Source organism: Nycticebus coucang, chromosome 19 (assembly GCF_027406575.1).
Source record: "Nycticebus coucang isolate mNycCou1 chromosome 19, mNycCou1.pri, whole genome shotgun sequence".
Lineage (NCBI taxonomy): Eukaryota > Metazoa > Chordata > Mammalia > Primates > Lorisidae > Nycticebus > Nycticebus coucang.
Genome location: NC_069798.1, coordinates 11,437,447 through 11,456,766, shown reverse-complemented (window position 1 = coordinate 11,456,766; position 19,320 = coordinate 11,437,447). Strand labels below are relative to the sequence as shown.

The following is a 19,320-nucleotide window of genomic DNA, read 5'->3' as shown; positions in this document are numbered from 1 at the left end:
CCTGACAGATTCTGTGGGATGTGAAGCCCAGGAGTTGTTGGCAACTATGTCCCTACTCAATAATGGGTAATGCAAAGACACCCACATTCTTGGCAAAGCAGAAATGGGAACTGAAACAGAGAGTCTCTGATTCTGACTGTCCCATAGGTCCAGCTGTATTCCTAATTGTACTAGGATGGTCAACATTATTTGGTAGTATCTAACAGACCTCAAACCATAGTGGTTTAAGTAATACTGGCTTATTTCTTGTCCACTGGCTTATTTCTTGTCATATCTGTTATGGATCAGTGGAGGGCTTTGCTCATCACGTTCCTATAGGGCCCCCTATGTGGGAAACAGACCCATCTCTGATATAGTTGCTCCCCATTCCAGAGAGAAAGGAGCATGCTCTGAAGGATCTCTCTCAATCATTAAATGCTCAAGTCCAGAAATACCACGTACCACTTCTGTTCACAAATCATTGGCCAGGAGTGGTTACATTGCCCTCCCTAACCACAAGAAGAACATGAAGTTCAGACCATATAGCGGGACTGAGGGGCCACTAGGAAATGACGATCACAGCAACCTTCCTACAGATTGTTTTTTTCAACCCCTCACATTCCATGACTAGTGCTGTTAACTTTCCTTTCAATTTTAATTTCATGCATTAATTTTTGCTTGCATGAAGTAATAAATGACTATAAAGTAAATGGTGCTAAATGGCTTTTAAGAAAAGCCGGAGTCCTCCCTGACACTTCCTGTCCTCATCCCGAGGGACAATCACTTCAAACTCTTTCTGGGATTCTCCCTTCTGCTGTATCTCTAACAGTCCTTCTTCTGCCCCAAACATGTTGACATCTCTTAGATGAAATGCCCTCACAAACAGGTGTATTCTTTTAGTAAGGATACACATGGAAACAAATGTGACATCTTTGGCAATGTCTTTTTCCCCCCTTACATTGAGAGTTCATCCATTTTTTTTTAAAAAAGCGTACTTAACTATTGTTTTGATGGGGTTTCAAAGGGAAACAGAAATACGCCATGTTTGTTTATCTTCCCCACTTCTGATGTCCCCAGGTTGGGGGTTTCACTTCATTGAGAGTAAGGAAGTCCCAGAAAATGGGCAGCTCTTTTAGTGTCTGGGTCTTCAAACCATGGCAATAACATGGAGATGCCACAAAGAGTACAGAGGTCTGTGGAATGACATTAATTTGATGTAAGTATTACACACACAAAATTCTTCCCTGGAAGTGTGGCATGTTTTCTTGTTATGCTAGAAAAGCCAACCTTGAATTTACATGTAAACAATTCAGTGTGGAGAATCTAGGAAGTATTCCGGAGTTCCACTTAGTCATCCTTCATTCCAGTTTTATTTTCTGTGGTTTCAGTGTGGTCCAAAAATAGGTGAGGACAGTACAATAAGATATTTTGAGAGTTATAGAGACAATGGTCATATAACTTTTATTACAGTATATTGTTATAATTGTTCTATTTTATTATTAGCTATTGCTAATATCTTAACCTAATTTATAACTTCATCATAAAGTTGTATAGAAAGAATTAGAGTATAATATGTTTTGGTGCTATCCAAATTCTTATGCATTTACTGGGTGTCATGGCACATAACCCTCAGAATAGGGAGGGCTATCATATTTTAGCATTTCAAGGCTCTTTTCCACATAGCTCAAGAATTACAGTACAAATGCTAACCTAGCTTTGGGACTCAATAGAGAGAAATAAAATTTTTAGTCTTGTCAGGTCATTGATTTTATGACACCGACTTATTTTTCCCAAGGCTTCAGAAATCTTTTCAACTTTTATCCCTCTTTTTCTCTGTTTTGTTTTGAGAATCTCTCTGAGGAATCTCTTAGAGATTTCCTTTTTTTTCCCAATAAAGGTTAGAAGCATCTTGGGGGCCTTTCAAGAATACATGAGAATGACAGAGTAAAGAAGAGAATTTGTTTTCAGAATGGTATATGAACTCGATTGTATATACAGAAACTAGTATTTAGGTTATTAAAGATATGTGGATATTGACAAGTAAGATGATAATTAAGAGAAATGATACCTTCTAAACATGTATTGTAGTCACTGTGATGCAGAGAGAAAAATCAATCACCTTTGTGATTGATGGTTTGCTCAATTCTCAGAGAAAATTTTATAGGGTTAGGACTAAATTTTTATATTTTAACTTAGGAACTTTGTTATACTGATATTGTACATATTTATTTTCTGTGTTGTGTTAATAGTAGAATTGAGGCACCTGAAATGTAAGTATCTATTGCATGTGGAGTAATTCTAGCTTAATCAAAATTTCCGACATCCTACAAAAAACTATATGCACATATAAAATTTCGGTTAAAACATTTGTTAAAGTATGGAGACAGTAGTCTTCTTAAAAATAAAATGAATTGTATGATACAAATTTCTTCAATAATTAAACCCTTCTTGAAAGAAGGGATGTGAGTAGTTATCTTTCAGCCATCCCTTGAAAGAAGGGATGTGAGTATTGGTTTAGTACTTCATATTCAGTACTTCATACTTCAACCTAGTACTTCATATTAAGAGAGGGTAGGAGCTTTCTTAAGAATGATACTTAAGAAATAAAAAGAAATGACTACTTTTATTTTTTGTAGACTAAGACTGAGACATTACAGAGACATTATAAATTCCTGAGTACATAAATTGTATTTTAGGATGAATGTGGGTACTAATCTCACCCATATATACATGTATTTCTTGCTTTACAAAATATCTTGTCATCTGTATGAGTTTTGCATATGCTGAAGGGGCACAGTCCCCTGCACCCTTGTAAGGTGAATCAGTCTCATTTGTGCTCCTTGAGGTATAGGAGGCCCTGAGAAAGAACATTTCCAGTACGTGGGCTAGATGTGAGTTATGGGGAGTATTCTCTCCCAGCTCGCATAAGCAGCTTTGCTAAAAAATGCAGGCAGTTACACCTTAAAGGAGAGATAACGCCACAAAGGCTATGTTAACCACTGTGATAAAAATGTGTCAAATGGTTTATGAAGTGAGTGTATGATGCCCCATGATCATATCAATGTATACAGTTATGATTTAATAATAAAAAAAAAAAGAATGTGCCGGAGGGCCCTCAACAAGCCAAGTCGTAGCTGGAGACAGACCATCTGCCTGGGGCAATGGACTGTTGCACTTAATCCCCTACCTCTATTTACACAATAACTTTCAGTTAGTCATATAGGGAAGGGGGCAAACAGAACAGACAACCCAGCCCTTTGTGGTTCATTTCCATTGTTGTTTATCTCCAAACAGGATATTCTTAGTTTAGAAAGGTGTGTATGTACTTTGCTGTATTAACGCTGATAAGGACTCTTGATGACAGTTTTGTTATCTTTTGTCTTCTTTATTCTTGGATCATTTTTATCTGATGAGTTTGGGTATATAAGAAAGTCAATAAAGACAGCTGATTGCTGTTGCGACTGAGCGAGCACCAGCCATCCCTTTTAAAATCATTCATTTCATCTGTGGTGCTGCTTCTTCGTCATCGACTAGAAGCCCAGTGGACAGCAGCAATATGCTGCTTCAGGTCCTCCTATAACCATCTCCAATGAAATAGGTGCCATAAAATTGCAGAACTGAAACAAACTAGTTTCCATTTTAAATAAAGGCTTTTTAATTTGAGTTTTATAGACATAACAGGAACAAGAAAAATCGCATCAATTACCCATTCTTTTCTTTTCTCACCCTGGCATACAAGATAAAATATTTTCATGGTTGGAGAGTTCTCTTTCAGTATATTTGGAGATGAGTGTGACCTGCCTGCCTTCTCTTGGACTGTGACTTGACTGCTGTCAGCCCCCAGCACCACCTAGTTTTTTGAATTTATTTGCTGTAAAAATTATGAAGGTTCAAACTGGAGCTCACAATATTAGTTGAATAGGCAGGTGGGCACCACAGAAACCACCCTTTTCAGAAGCTCAGACAAGTGAGAGAATTTTTTTTACATACTCATGTCCACCAGGAGTCTCTCCTTCACTGTTCCATTTTCCAAAATCTGCTAAGTCAGAATTAGTTGACTTTTCCCCCTCTCATCAGTTTATTTATTATTAAGATTTAGTTGGGGCAGTGGAGAACTAATTAATATGGACTCTATTACTTTAGCTTACTTTGTACAACACAATTTGACTAATGAAGATCAGCACATTTTCTGACCATGTCCTTGTGACTAGCTCCCACTATTTCTGTTTGTTAAAAAATTCATTCATTAAGTATTGATTGAGGATTATCAAGTACCAGGTACTTTTCTAAGTGCTGTGTGTATAACTATGGAGAAAAACAGGCTATGCCACTATTCCAATGGAAGTGCATTTTAGGTATGGGAGATAATAAATAGCTAATCATGTATGTCAAGAAATGATAAATGCTAAGAACAAAAACAGAACAAGGCTAGAGGATGAGGTAATGGTGCCATGTGTGGTGTTTTGAATAAGACTATCTGGAAAGTCCTCTTTGGTAACCTGTAATTTGAGTGAAGCTAAATGAGGTGAAGAAAGTCATGCAGGTATCCAGGAGAAAATGCATTTGACAGTGGGAACAGCAAGTGGAAAGGCTCTGAGCAGGTGCGTGGTTGTCCTATTTTAGTTTTAGCAAAGAGGCCAGTGTGGATGAATGGAAGTAGAGAGTAAATGTGACAGATGAGACAAGGGAGAAAGGGAGGTGGAATGATACAAAATCTAGTAAAGTAAGCCATGAGAAAGCTTTTGATTTTATTCTGATTAGCCAAATGAGATAACATTGGAAAAATAACTGACATAAAATAATTTTCTATATTTATGGGGTACATAGTGAAGTTTCAATACATATATACTGTATAGCAATCAGATGATGGGACTATAGGCACCTGCCTCAACACCTGGCTAAGTTTTCTATTTTTGGTAGAGATGGGTCTCACTCTTGCTCAGGCTAGTTTTGAACTCCAGAGCTGAAGTGATCCTGTGGTTTCTGCCTCTCAAAGTGCTAGGATTACAGGTATGAGACACCATACCAGGTGAATAAGAAATCTCCTAACAAAGAAAAGTTTAGGACTGGACGGCTTTACCACTGAATTCTACCAAACCTTTCAATTATTACCAATTTTTCTTGAACTATTAAAAAAAAAAAGAAAGGGAAGGAGTTTTTCCTAATTCATTCACAAGGCCAGCATAAGCATGGCATGAAAATCAGAGATAGAAACAACAAAAAATGAAGATAATTTTCCTAATGAACATAGATGCAAAAATCCTCAACAAACTAAATCAAACAACATAGCAAAAAGATAACACATCATGATTAAGTGAAAGTTATTTCAGGAATGCAAAGATGGTTCAACATACACTAATCAATAAAGGTGATATATTGTATTAACAGAATGAAGGACAAAGACATATGTTCATCTCAATAGATAAGGAAAAAGTATTTGATAAAATTTAACATTCCATTGAGATAAAAACACTCAATATATTAGGTATAGAAAGAAAGTATTTCATATAACAAAGGCCATGTAAGGCAAACTAAAACTTTTCCTCTAAGAACTGGAAAAAGACAAGGATGCCCACTCTCACCACTCATACAACATAGTATAGGAAGGCCTAGCCAGAGCAGTTAGGCAAGACAAAGAAATAAAAGGCATCCAAATTGAAAAGGCCAAAGTCATATTTTCTGTTTGAAGATGACATGATCTTATATGTAGAAAATCTCAATATTCTACCCCAAACTCCTAGAACTGATAAAAAAATTCCGTAAAGTTGCAGGTATAAAATCAATATACAAAAATAAATAATGTTTCTAGCCATAAACAATTAACTAGTTAAAAAAAAAAAGCAAGGTTGGAATCTCATTTACAATGATTATACAAAAACCTAGAAATATGTTTAACTGAGGATGTGAAAGACCTCTACAAGGAAAAGCATGATACATTGGTGAAAGAAATTGAAGCAGGTACAGACAAATGGAAAGACATCCCATGGTCATGAATCAGAAGAATTAATATTATTTAAATCATCATACCACCCAAAGCATTCTACTGATTTAATGTAAACTCTATCAAAATCCAATGACCTACTTCACAGGAATAGAAAAGAATTCTATACTTTGTATGAAATCGCGACAGATTGTGAATAGCTAAAGCAATCCTGAGCAAAAATAACAAAGTTGGAGGCATTGCATTATCAGACTTTGAAATATACTAAAAAACTACAGTAACCAAAACAGCATGGTATCATCATGAAAACAGATACAAACACCAATGGAACAGAATAGAGCACTCAAGTAGTTAGTTCACATATCTACAACTAACTGATTTTTGACAAAGGCACCTAGAATAGTCATCAGAGAAAGGACGCTTTCTTCAATAAATGGATAAAAGGTGCTGGGAAGGTTAGATATCCATAAGGAGAATAATTACACTATCTCTGCTCCCACCATTAACAATATAAAAAAATTAACTCAAAATGGGCCAAAGACCTAAATTAAAGACCTCCTAATGATAAAACTACTAGAAGAAAACATATGGGAATCACTTAAGGACATTGGTCTGGTAAAAGATTTTATGAATAAGACCTCAAAAGCACAGGCAAAAAAGGAAAAATAAACAAATGGGGGTACTAAAAAACTAAAAAATTTCAGTTTGATTGCAAAAGAAACAACAGAGTGAAAAGACAATCTATATATGGGAGAAAATGTTTGCAAACTATTTATTCTACATGGGACTAATATCCAGCATATACAAAGAACTGAAAGAACAGCCACAAAACCAAGCAAGGTTATAGAATATTTGAATAAAATAATTAGCAAAATTGATATTATAGAACACTAATTCTAACAACGGCAATATGCATAGAAAATTCGTCTAAATGGCCCGTATGCTGGGTCTTAAAGTAACCCTCAAAAAATTTCAGAGAATTAAAAACACAGAAGACATGTTCTCTGATCATAGTGAAATTGAGCTAGAAGCCAATCACACAGAGACAATTAGGAAGTGACTGTATACTTGGAAATTAAAAAATAATTTACTAATAAATAATTCATGGATCAAAGGAAAAATTATAGTGTAAATTAGGAAATACATTGAACCAAATGATAATAAAAATAAAAGCATAGGGCGGCACCTGTGGCTTAGTGAGTAGGGCACCGGCCCCATATGCCGAGGGTGGCGGGTTCAAACCCAGCCCCGGCCAAACTGCAATAGAGAAATAGCCGGGCGTTGTGGCGGGTGCCTGTAGTCCCAGCTGCTTGGGAGGCTGAGGCAGGAGAATCGCATAAGCCCAAGAGTTGGAGGTTGCTGTGAGCTGTGTGACGCCACGGCACTCTCCCTGAGGGTGGTACAGTGAGACTCTGTCTGTACAAAAAAAATAAATAAATAAAAGCATAAAGTCTTGTGCAAGCAACCAAAGCAATGCTTATAAGGAAACACATTAGAAAAGAAGCAATACCTAAGATCAATGATCAAAAACATACAGAAGGACTGGAGGGTAAGGACGGGCACCTGAATCCGACTCTCCTCACACATCCTCTTCCCAAGTCATAAGATCAATGACAGCAAAGAAAACTGCACAGAAGTCATACTTCTAGCATCAAGAGGAGGCAGAGACTACTGTGACCTTTGTATTTCCTGTTTCTAGAAAAACAAGCAACCATTTCCAACAGAGGTTACATCATTGCTATAAATCCATGGGTTGTGTAGAGTGGAGAAAGTTGACTTAGATGTCTGTAAACAAAAGAAGTGAGAGGGACAGAGGAGATGGCTGAGGCATAGACAAAATCACCTTCACAACAAGAAAGTCCAACACCAACGGTCCCTTGACAGGTTACGGGACCTGGTAAATCACAGCACCAGTGGAAAGCCTCCTTCAGGGGAGGCAACCTTGGGGAAACATCACTTTGGGGGGGTAATAAGTAGAGAAGGTATAATTGGGGGTAGGAGAAGGAAGGACGAGGGGGAAATTAAGTCAATATTATCCACAAACTCTTCTTGAGGAATGTAACAGATGTGTTTCCTCAAGCCTAAAGATAAATATAGGAAAACTTCAGTAAAATGACAAATAATGAGCATTTTCTATATTTAAGTGCAGAGCTAAGACCAAAATAAAGGGTGGGACAGGATTGGAAAAATAGTTTGTAGACACTGCATGTTCTGACAAAGGTGAAATTGTGCAGCTAAACTACTAAGAGGTAAACAGAGAGAGAAAAAGGGAAGTAGGCCATCCTTGACTGCTGGATAGGTAGTAGGTGGGAACCAAAGTATTCCATCTAAACTGGCTGCCCAGACAGCAAAATGTAAGGAAAAAGGGGCTTAGGTGGGAGGTACGTGGCACTCCTCCTGGGTGAAGGACTCAACTACATCTCAGACTTTAACTTACAAACACAAACAATGTAATCTAATCATAGGTACCTCACATTAATCTGACATTTAAAAAAAAAATTAGACGAATTTGGCCCTGCCTCCAAGAAAAGAGAGAAGAAGGAAGGGAGGAAAGGAGGGAAGGAAGGAAAAAAGAAAGAAATGGGCTTAAGAACACAATAAAACGTATGTATGCCCATAAAGGCAGCCAATAAAATTAAACTACAAACCATCCTAAAACCAGAAAAAAAATTAAATAATAAATAAAACACATCAAAGAGAGAAACACAGAATAATATAATTTACATAGCATATGCATATAAAATAAAAATACAGTATGGAGTTGAAATCAGGTGTATCAGTTATGTCAATAGGGGTGAAAGGGCTTAGTTTGTCTACTAAAAGAAGATTTTAAAATTGGCTTATAACACAAAAAACAATGCTAGCTTGTATATAAGAAATGCAGCTAAAACACAGTGTTTGAAAGTTAAAAATAAAGGGATAAACAAAGATGCAGCAAACATGTAAAAAAAGAAGAAAGCAGATGTTCTGATTCTTAGATAATTTAAAATTCATACCAATAAAAATTAAATATGACATAGAATGATATCTTCTAATGTTAGAATAAAAGCTCAAATTCACTATGAAGATAAGATCTGTGCACCAAATATTGTAAGTTTTGTATAAAGTGAAGAATAAAAATAAAGTTCCTAACTAAAAAGCTTTCATTTTCTAAAGAATAAAAGAACCCCCAAGGAAGTACAAGCAGGAAAATACAAGAGATAAACATAAAAATTAATAAGGTGGAGAATGGAAAAGCAAATCAAGTCAATAAGCCAAAATACTGGATCCTTGGAAAAATCAACAACAACAACAACAAAAATCACTGGCAAAAGTATTCAGGAAGACAAGTGAGAAAAAATAAAATAACAAATGGTAGCAATGATAACTGGTATGGGGGATTTTTGGGGGGGGGGATTTTTTTTTTAAAATCACAAGATACTACTCAATACACCTTTATGCAAATAAAATTAAAAACTTAGATGAAATAGATATTTTCTTAGGAAAAGAGTTTTCCAAAGTTGATCTCAGTAAAAATAGATGGCTTAAGTAGACATATTTGTATAGAAGAAATATAAGAGTTATCAAAGTTCTACTTCCTAAAAAAGATGACAGAGCCAGATAGTTTTATAAACTTTATAAACTTTAGAGACCAATTAGTGCCATTCTATATAAATTATTTAAGAGAAAAATTTTTAAGTATGCATTCTTTTCACAAATCAAATATAACATCCATGACAAATTTGTTAAATACAACACAAAAAATTATAGATAAATACCACTTATAAATATTAGTTAAAAAGTCTTAACATGAAATATAAGCAAGAGCGACTTCATTACCACCCTAAGTAATAGACTATGGCTGAGTTGAATTTGCACTAACATTGTAAGGTGGCTAATATTATTATAGTTAATCTTATATAATTTGCCATTTTAATCGAGCGGGAAAGAAAAATCATATGATTTTCAGGTGAATGATGAAAAAGCCTTTGACAAAAATCAACTCTCATTTGTAATAAAACCCTCCAAAAACAGGAATGGATGCATTCTTCTTTAACATGATGAAAAATATGTGTTCCATTCTAATCCTCCACTATAATAAAAAAATGAAAAATGTCACTAAGATGAAAATGTGTCCTAGTAAGAAGATATTTGCAATATTAGTCTGACAAAGGAGTTAGATCCAAAAGATAAAGACCTCTTACAATTCAATTTTAAAAGAATAAACAATTCAATAAGAAAACTGCCCAAAACATTTGAAAAAATACTATGTAAAAACAGAGTGTAAGAACATGAAAAGTTGCTTAAGCATCATGGATCACAGGAAAATCAAATCTGAAAACTGCAAGGAGATTCCATACACACCCATTAAAATGACTAAAATTAAAGAATTTCTAGCAAATATTGGTAAGGATGTGAAACAGTGGACACTCTATACTCCACTCTCACGAGTGTAAAAGGGTATCACCATTTTGGTAATACTTCGGCATTTTCTAATAAAGTAAACATACTTCTACCATATGACATGATGCTTTCATTCCTAGGTATTGACCCAAAAGAAATGAAAACATAAGTCCGTGCACACACCTGTTCATAATATTCCATTCATAATGGCCCCAAACTGGAAGCAGCTTAGGTGTTCATTAGGAAAAGGGAACGTCAACTTGTATATTCCATACATAGAATACTGCTCAGAATTAAAAGAGACAGACTAATGATACATGAAAGATACAAAAGAATATCAAAAATATTATGTTCGGTGAAAAAAGCCAGAACCAAAAGAGTACATATATTCCAGTTATATAAAATTCCTGCACAGGCAGAACTAATTTAAAGTTACATAAAGCACATCATCAGTATGTGTTAATAATGTAAATCATGGTTGTTTGGGGGGTAGTGTGATTCTTTTTAGTTATTTAAATATTTAAAAGTCAAATTGGACTTTTGGCTTTTAAAATACTGATTATATTTAGTTCAAAAAATTAAACAGGGTCACAGGTATTTAGAAGTCTGCATTTGTTACGGTATTTCCCTCAACCCATCACAAACGGACTAGCGTATGCTCTAACAGAACAATTAGGTTAAGAATCTTTGAGAAACATATGACTTCCTCACCCACAGTGTTAACCTGGGCCACATTTCCACAAGGAATTCTTCTTTGTTCATGAAAGTTCTTCATTTTCCTTTTGATGCTTTGCTTTCTTCACTGTAACACTGTCAGAGAAAACCCAGGATAAATTGCGGCTACATAAAGGGAAGTTTTATGCTAGGTTTAGTTCTAAATATTCTTTACTGATGATAAATGTTAAATGAATTCGTTCATCTTGTTGTAGGAAGCAGAATCAATTATGCATCTTTGTATTTTTTAGGTTTAATAACTAATTAGCCTTCTATGGATTCTATGATTTATTCCATTTTATTCTTTTGAACAGAATCTGTGTTAACTTTTCTACTTGTCATCTCTCTGTTCCTGCTAAAATTGGGCTTGAGTAAGTTTCTCGGGTATTAATCTTCAGTTATTAAAAACAAAGAAAAACAACACAAGAGTTTGAAACATGAGTATTACGCTCTTACTGTGTAGGCTTGACTAATCAAGAGATCTCAGATAAGGAAGAGCTGTGTGACAATTTTCATAACTAATTACATAGCTTATTTTGGCATGAGGGAATTTTGATCTTTAAAATATTCTTTAGAAAAGATCAAATTATTTTTGTACATTCATTTATAGTTTGTAAAAATTCTGTTTCTGCCATTACATAATCATTTAAATAATGTTTGGAAAATAGGAGAATTTGACAATTGTATAAAGTGTATAGAATACTGTGACTCCTGCATTTATTATCTAAATCCTGTTGAATACTGTGACTCCGCATTTATTGTTTAAATTTTTGGTTTAATAGGAGAATTTGACAATTGTATAAGGTATATAGAATACTGTGACTCCTGCATTTATTGTTTAAATCTTGTTGGTCATATTCTCACAATCAGAATTTAAATATTCTCATTTTCTTTCTAAGGTTTTATGAAAATGATTATTTCTGTCTTTTAGATCTGTCTGCTTTGCATCAATAATCTCCTCCTGAGATTAAACATCATCTCAACACACTGTTCAATGTCTCTGGAAGACAAGCTTTTCTAGCATATGAATTTTAAGGATATGAAGCATATACTTTTAAATAATAAACTTTATTCTTTTAGAAATTTAATAAAGTATTTAAAAAATGTTATCTCTACCTTTTAAAACAAAATGTCCTTAACCTAATTTAATAATGATAACTTATATATCATACAACATAGCAACTGGTATCCTCAAATTCAACTTCTAAAATGAACATTTTCATCATTTCTGTTATGATTATTATTGATGGATGCATGGAAGAGTACTATAATTTTAATTTTTAATTAATTTTGCTGGGGTCATCCTACACCAGGTTCAGGATCCTTTAAGACATGTAAAACTGGCAGTGATCGACTAAGGAAAAGCAAAATTAGAAACTGTGAGAGGTGAAGAGAAGAGAATAAGAGTTTTTGAAGGTGGGAAACACAGGGGCCATTGCTATTTTGTGGGGTTCCAACAAATGGCCCTGAGTGTTTTTTCCACTCAGTTTTTATTGAGGACTATATCTCATTTATTCCAGAGGGTAAGCTGAGGAAGGGAAAAAAACCTTCAGCAGTTTCTCTGAGTAAGCACGTTAGTTCTTATTCTATCCATAATCATTAACTTTAAGGGTCTGAGCAGCCTTGCGAAATCTAAAACCTGAGCTTTGTGTGTGGGGGCAGCCTCCTGTCTGTGGTCATACACACTGATTCCTTGGGGGATCTTAATCCTCTTTCGTCTTCTGTGGAGTAGACACCACCAGTGTCATTCTCCTCTGAAAGAATCAATGGAAAAGAAGAATTTTCCTGTTATTTCCAACCCAGAGGCATCTTCCTCTGTGATAAGGGTATATAAGCATCTTCCCTGCCCACATTTCAGGGCTGGCGCTGTTCCCTCTATCTCTGCCCTGGCCATAATACAAATCCCTACTATGGGTATTTGCTTTGACTGTTGACTGGGCAGGGGACAGCCTAGTTAATGTTCCTTGCCAGGTCTTTCCACAGCCTCCTCTACAGCCATTGTCTTCTTCACAGTGTTTACAGACCCAGCAGGGGTATTTGGAAGCTGCATCCCCTACAGCCCAGGCTTTAGGAAAAGCAAGAACTGCTCAGATAAGGAATTTAGCTGCTGGTTTTAAAGTAAACTAGCTAAACTTTTTATTCCACCTTGCTCAGCTTATTTCTCTCTTTCCCTTTTTCTGGGGTGTTTTCCCTCGCCAAGAAGGGGATGTTTGGTCCCCATTATGCTTGCAACTTTAAATTTTGAAATGAACTTTGCTATTGTTTTTAAGTTTTTTCAATTAAATTTTTTTAATGTCAAAGTTGTTTGTATGCAGTAACCATGCATTACATAAAATTTACCAAGTTAGGCTGGGTGTAGTGGTTCATGCTTGTAATCCTAGCACTCTGGGAGGTGGGTGGATAGATTGCTTGAGCTCAGGAGTTCAAGACTAGCCTGAGCGAGCACGAGACCCCTTCTCTAAAAATAGCCAGGTGTTGTGGTGGACACCTGTACTCCCAGCTATTCCAGAGGCTGAGGCAAGAGGATTGCTTGAGCCCAAGAGTTTAAGGTTTCTGTGAGCTATAACACCATGAGACTCAACCCCAGGGCAACTGAGTAAGACTCTGTTTTTTAACTCAAGTCAACCATTTTTTTAAGTATACAAGTCAGTAGTGTTAAGTATGTTCAACAATAGATGTCCAGAACTTTTGGAATTTTGTAATGGTCTCATTATAAAATACTAAACAGTGTCAAAATGCTGAGTTTAAATTTAGAGGTATACCAGTATATTGAGTAGGCTTGTCATTGGCATTTTAGGCAATACCAAAAATTTGGATTTTTTTTTAAGAGACTCATTTGTAAGAGAAGTTTTCTGCACAAAGGCAATTCTAGTGTTTTTCTTACTTTTCTCTCTTTATTATCAAATTATAGGATGAATTTTAAGTCCATCTTCTTTATTTGAGATATAAGTTTTGGTTAACTTCATTTAGAGGTCACAGTCATAGTTATGGATAGGTCTAGCTGCATTACAAATGCATGAAATGGATATGATTAAATTATATCTCTCGTGGAGTCTCTTTGAAGACTCTCTAATCAGTGTATGCTAACAGCCATGACGGAAGACATGGACCGGGTTCTAATAGCAGCACTGGCTCTCTTCACATATCAGGAAAAATGACTTTAGAGTGTTGACTTCAGATTTGAACTTCAACATGAACCAACAAAATCAAAAAAAGATTTCAGAACATGAATGTGTTAAGAGATATGAGTAAGTACTGAATGCTAAATAATCATGACTCAAGCGGCAGCTTGAACTTGGCATGTTAGAGCTAAATCAAGTCAGCAGAAGGGGATGCGTGGTGCATGGGTTACACTGTCTTTGCCAGAGCAGGTCTGAAGATGGAGTGTGGAGGCCCAGCTGTAGGCAGGCTGTACTTCTGCTGTCTTCCTGTGACCTTTGTCCGGGGCTCTTCTTTTCCTTCTGTCTGGACCTCATTTCCTATCATTACCACCACCTCATTCTTGTTACTTGCTGTCTGCAAAGGCACTAGAATCAGAGGGTCCTTGGTGACTGCAAAAAAAAATGAGTGGGCTTTCTCAGACCAGCTCTTCTTCTGTAGAATAGTGATGTAATACCCACTTCATAGGTTTCTTGTTAAGATTAAACTGGGCACTACTTAACTTGCAGGCAGCTCAAACCAGGAGATAAACGCACTACCTTTTATAACTTTTATGCCTTGGGATAGGAGTGCATAGAAAGAGGCTGCTATTATGTACACCATAGAATATTATGCAGCCTTAAAGAAAGATGGAGACTTTACCACTTTCATGTTTACATGGATGGAGCTGGAACATATTCTTAGCAAAGTATCTCAAGAATGGAAGAAAAGACGTTCGCGCAGACTCCCGTCCTGCGTCTGGCCCCGTCTGTCTCCTGACTCGCTGCTCTTGTCCTTCCTCCCGCTTTTTCTTCTCTTCCTTTATGGTCTAAAGATGCCCTCGGCCACCAGCCACAGCGGAAGCAGCAGCAAGTCGTCCAGACCTCCACTGCCGTTGGGTTCCTCCGGGAGTGAGGCGGTGGCAAGAGCCCGGGCAGCTGCGCCAGCTTCTCAGCACCCGGCAACCGGCCCCGGTACTGTCCAGACCGAGGCCATGAAGCAGATTCTCGGGGTGATCGACAAGAAACTTAGGAACCTGGAGAAGAAAAAGGGTAAGCTTGATGATTATCAGGAACAAATGAACAAAGGGGAAAGGCTTAATCAAGATCAGCTGGATGCTGTGTCTAAGTACCAGGAAGTCACAAATAACTTGCAGTTTGCAAAAGAACTACAGAGGAGTTTCAAGGCATTAAGTCAAGATATTCAGAAAACATTAAAGAAGACAGCACATCGGGAACAGCTTATGAGAGAAGAAGCCGAACAGAAACGTTTAAAAACTGTGCTTGAACTGCAATATGTTTTGGACAAATTGGGAGATGATGAAATACGAACTGACCTGAAATAAGGTTTGAATGGAGTACCAATATTATCTGAAGAGGAATTGTCATTGTTGGATGAATTCTACAAGTTAGTAGATCCTGAACGGGACATGAACTTGAGGTTGAATGAGCAATATGAACATGCCTCCATTCGCCTGTGGGACTTGCTGGAAGGGAAGGAAAAATCTGTGTGTGGAACCACTTACAAAGGAAATTGTTGAGGGTGTTTTTCAGTCAAACTACTTTGATAGCACCCACCACCACCAGAATGGTTTGTGTGAGTTAGAAGAGGCAGCCTCAGCACCTACAGTTGAAGACCAGGTAGCTGAAGCTGAACCTGAGCCAGCAGAAGAATACACTGAACAAAGTGAAGTTGAATCAACAGAGTATGTAAATAGACAATTTATGGCAGAAACACAATTCAGCAGTGGTGAAAAGGAGCAGGTAGATGAATGGACAGTTGAAACAGTTGAGGTGGTAAACTCGCTCCAGCAGCAACCTCAAGCTGCATCCTCTTCAGTACCAGAGCCTCACTCTTTGACTCCAGTGGCTCAGGCAGATCCCCTTGTGAGAAGACAGCGAGTACAGGACCTTATGGCACAAATGCAGGGGCCCTATAATTTCATACAGGATTCAATGCTGGATTTTGAAAATCAGACACTTGATCCTGCCATTGTATCTGCCCAGCCAATGAATCCAACACAAAACATGGACATGCCCCAGCTGGTCAGTTCATTCTGAATCCAGACTTGCTCAACCTAACCAAGTTCCTGTACAGCCAGAAGCTACACAGGTTCCTTTAGTTTCATCTACAAGTGAGGGGTACACAGCATCTCAACCTTTGTGCCAGCCTTCTCATGCTACAGAGCAACGACCACAAAAGGAACCAATTGATCAGATTCAGGCAACCATCTCTTTAAATACAAACCAGACATATTTGCATATTTTCAATCAGACAAAAGCTTGATAACTAGGATCTATAGAGAACTCAAATTAATCCACATGAAAAAGGTCAACAATCCCATATATCAATGGCCAAGAGACATGAATAGAACCTTCTCTAAAGATGACAGACGAATGGCTAACAAACACATGAAAAAATGTTCATCTTCTCTATATATTAGAGAAATGCAAATCAAAACAACCCTGAGATATCATCTAACCCCAGTGAGAATGGCCCACATCACAAAATCTCAAAACTGCAGATGCTGGCGTGGATGTGGAGAGAAGGGAACACTTTTACACTGCTGGTGGGACTGCAAACTAGTACAACCTTTCTGGAAGGAAGTATGGAGAAACCTCAAAGCACTCAACCTAGACCTCCCATTTGATCCTGCAATCCCATTACTGGGCATCTACCCAGAAGGAAAAAAATCCTTTTATCATAATGACACTTGTACTAGACTGTTTATTGCAGCTCAATTTACAATCGCCAAAATGTGGAAACAGCCTAAATGCCCACCAACGCAGGAATGGATTAACAAGCTGTGGTATATGTATACCATGGAATACTATTCAGCTATTAAAAAAAAATGGAGATTTTACATCCTTCGTATTAACCTGGATGGAAGTGGAAGACATTATTCTTAGTAAAGCATCACAAGAATGGAGAAGCATGAATCCTATGTACTCCATTTTGATATGAGGACAATTAATGACAATTAAGGTTATGGTGTGGGGAGGAAAAGCAGAAAGAGGGACGGAGGGAGGGGGGTGAGGCCTTGGTGTGTGTCACACTTTATGGGGGCAAGACATGATTGCAAGAGGGACTTTGCCTAACAATTGCAATCAATGTAACCTGGCTTATTGTACCCTCAATGAATCCCCAACAATAAAAATAAATAAATAAATAAATAAATAAAATAAATACAGACCAGACAACAGCATCATAATCCCTTCATGCTGCTTCTCAGTCCCAGGTGTTCCAGGCTGGGACTAGCAAACCTTTACATAGCAGTGGAATTAATGTAAATGCAGCTCCATTCCAATCCATGCAAACGGTGTTTAATATGAATGCCCCAGTTCCTCCTGTTAATGAACCAGAAATTTTAAAACAACAGAATCTGTATCAGGCCAGTTATAACCAGAGCTTTTGTAGTCAGCCTCACCAAGTAGAACAAACAGAGCTTCAGCAAGAACAGCTTCAAACAGTGGTTGGCACTTATCATGGTTCCCAGGACCAGTCTCGTCAAGTGACTGGGAACCACCAGCAGCCTCCTCTGCAGAACACCGGATTTCCACGTAGCCGTGGTGTATCTCGTGGAGGCTCTCATGGTGCTAGAGGCTTGATGAATGGATTTCGGGGCCCTGCAAATGGATTCAGAGGAGGATATGATGGTTACCGCCCTTCATTCTCTAACACTCCAAACAGTGGTTATACACAGTCTCAGTTCAGTGCTCCCCGGGACTACTCTGGCTATCAGCGGGATGGATATCAGTAGAATTTCAAGCGAGGCTCTGGGCAGAGTGGACCACGGGGAGCCCCACAAGGTCGTGGAGGGCCCCCAAGACCCAACAGAGAGATGCCGCAAATGAACACTCAGCAAGTGAATTAATCTGATTCACAGGATTATGTTTAATCGCCAAAAACACACTGGCCAGTGTACCATAATATGTTACCAGAAGAGTTATTATCTATTTGTTCTCCCTTTCAGGAGACTTATTGTAAAGGGACTGTTTTCATCCCATAAAGACAGGACTATAATTGTCAGCTTTATATTACCTGGATATGGAAGGAAACTATTTTTACTCTGCATGTTCTGTCCTAAGCGTCATCTTGAGCCTTGCACATGATTCTCAGATTCCTCACCCTTGCTTAGGAGTAAAACATGATATACTTTGGAGGGTGATAAATATCTCCATAGTTATTAGAAGTGGCTTGAAAAAAGCAAGATTGTCTTTTTTGACATTGGATAAAATCTACAAATCAGCCCTAGAGTTATTCAACGGTAATTGACAAAACTAAAATATTTCCCTTGAAAGGAAGATGGAAAGAGTGGAGTGTGGTTTGGCAGAACAACTGCATTTCACAGCTTTTCCAAATCAGAGCATTGAACGAACGGTTAGGTGCATACCAAATTATGCATGGGTCCTTAATCACACATGTGAGGCTGGCTAACAGCTTTGACACGGCACCATACGTCTGGCCAAACGACTGTGGTTAAAAAGACATGTAAGTTGCTTTTTACCAGCTGATACTGTATACAACAAAGCCAAAATGCAAAATTGGGCTTTGATTGGCACTTTTTGAAAAATATGCAACAAATATGGGATATTATCTGAATGGCCGCTCCTGTACTTGATGTGAAGTATTTAGATAACCTTTTGAACACTTAACAGTTTCTTTTAGACAATGACCTCTGTAAGGATTGGTAGCGTATATCATTCCTTATGACATGCACATCGTCTGTCACTAAACCTTGGATCTTGCTGTATTGTCACCTAAATTGGTACAGGTACTGAAGAAAATCTCTAATGGATAATCATAACACTCTTGGTCACATGTTTTTCCTGCAATTTGAAAGTTTTTTTTTTTTTTTAAAGGAAAAGATATCAAACGCCTGCTGCTACCACCCTTTTAAATTGCTATCTTTTGAAAAGCGCCAGTATGTGTTTTAGATTGATTTCCCCATTTTAGGGAAATGACAGTCAGTAGTTTCAGTTCTGATGGAATAAGCAAAACAAATAAAACATGTTTATAAAAGTTGTATCTTGAAACACTGGTGTTCAACAGCTAGCAGCTTATGTGATTCACCCCATGCAATGTTAGTGTCACAAATTTTATGGTTGTCTCCAGCAGTCATTCCTGTAGTATTTGCACTTATTTTTTGTCTATTTAACCCTAAT

At 37.2% G+C, this 19,320-nt stretch overlaps 1 pseudogene across 1 annotated transcript; it reads left to right on the top strand.

Annotated features, from left to right (window-relative positions):
- The first annotated feature begins 14,990 nt into the window (after positions 1-14,990).
- Positions 14,991-18,029, top strand: LOC128572016 (caprin-1-like; annotated as a pseudogene). The gene is made up of 2 exons (XR_008376023.1): positions 14,991-16,407; positions 17,354-18,029. The product of XR_008376023.1 is annotated as a caprin-1-like (transcript).
- The last annotated feature ends 1,291 nt before the right edge of the window (positions 18,030-19,320 follow it).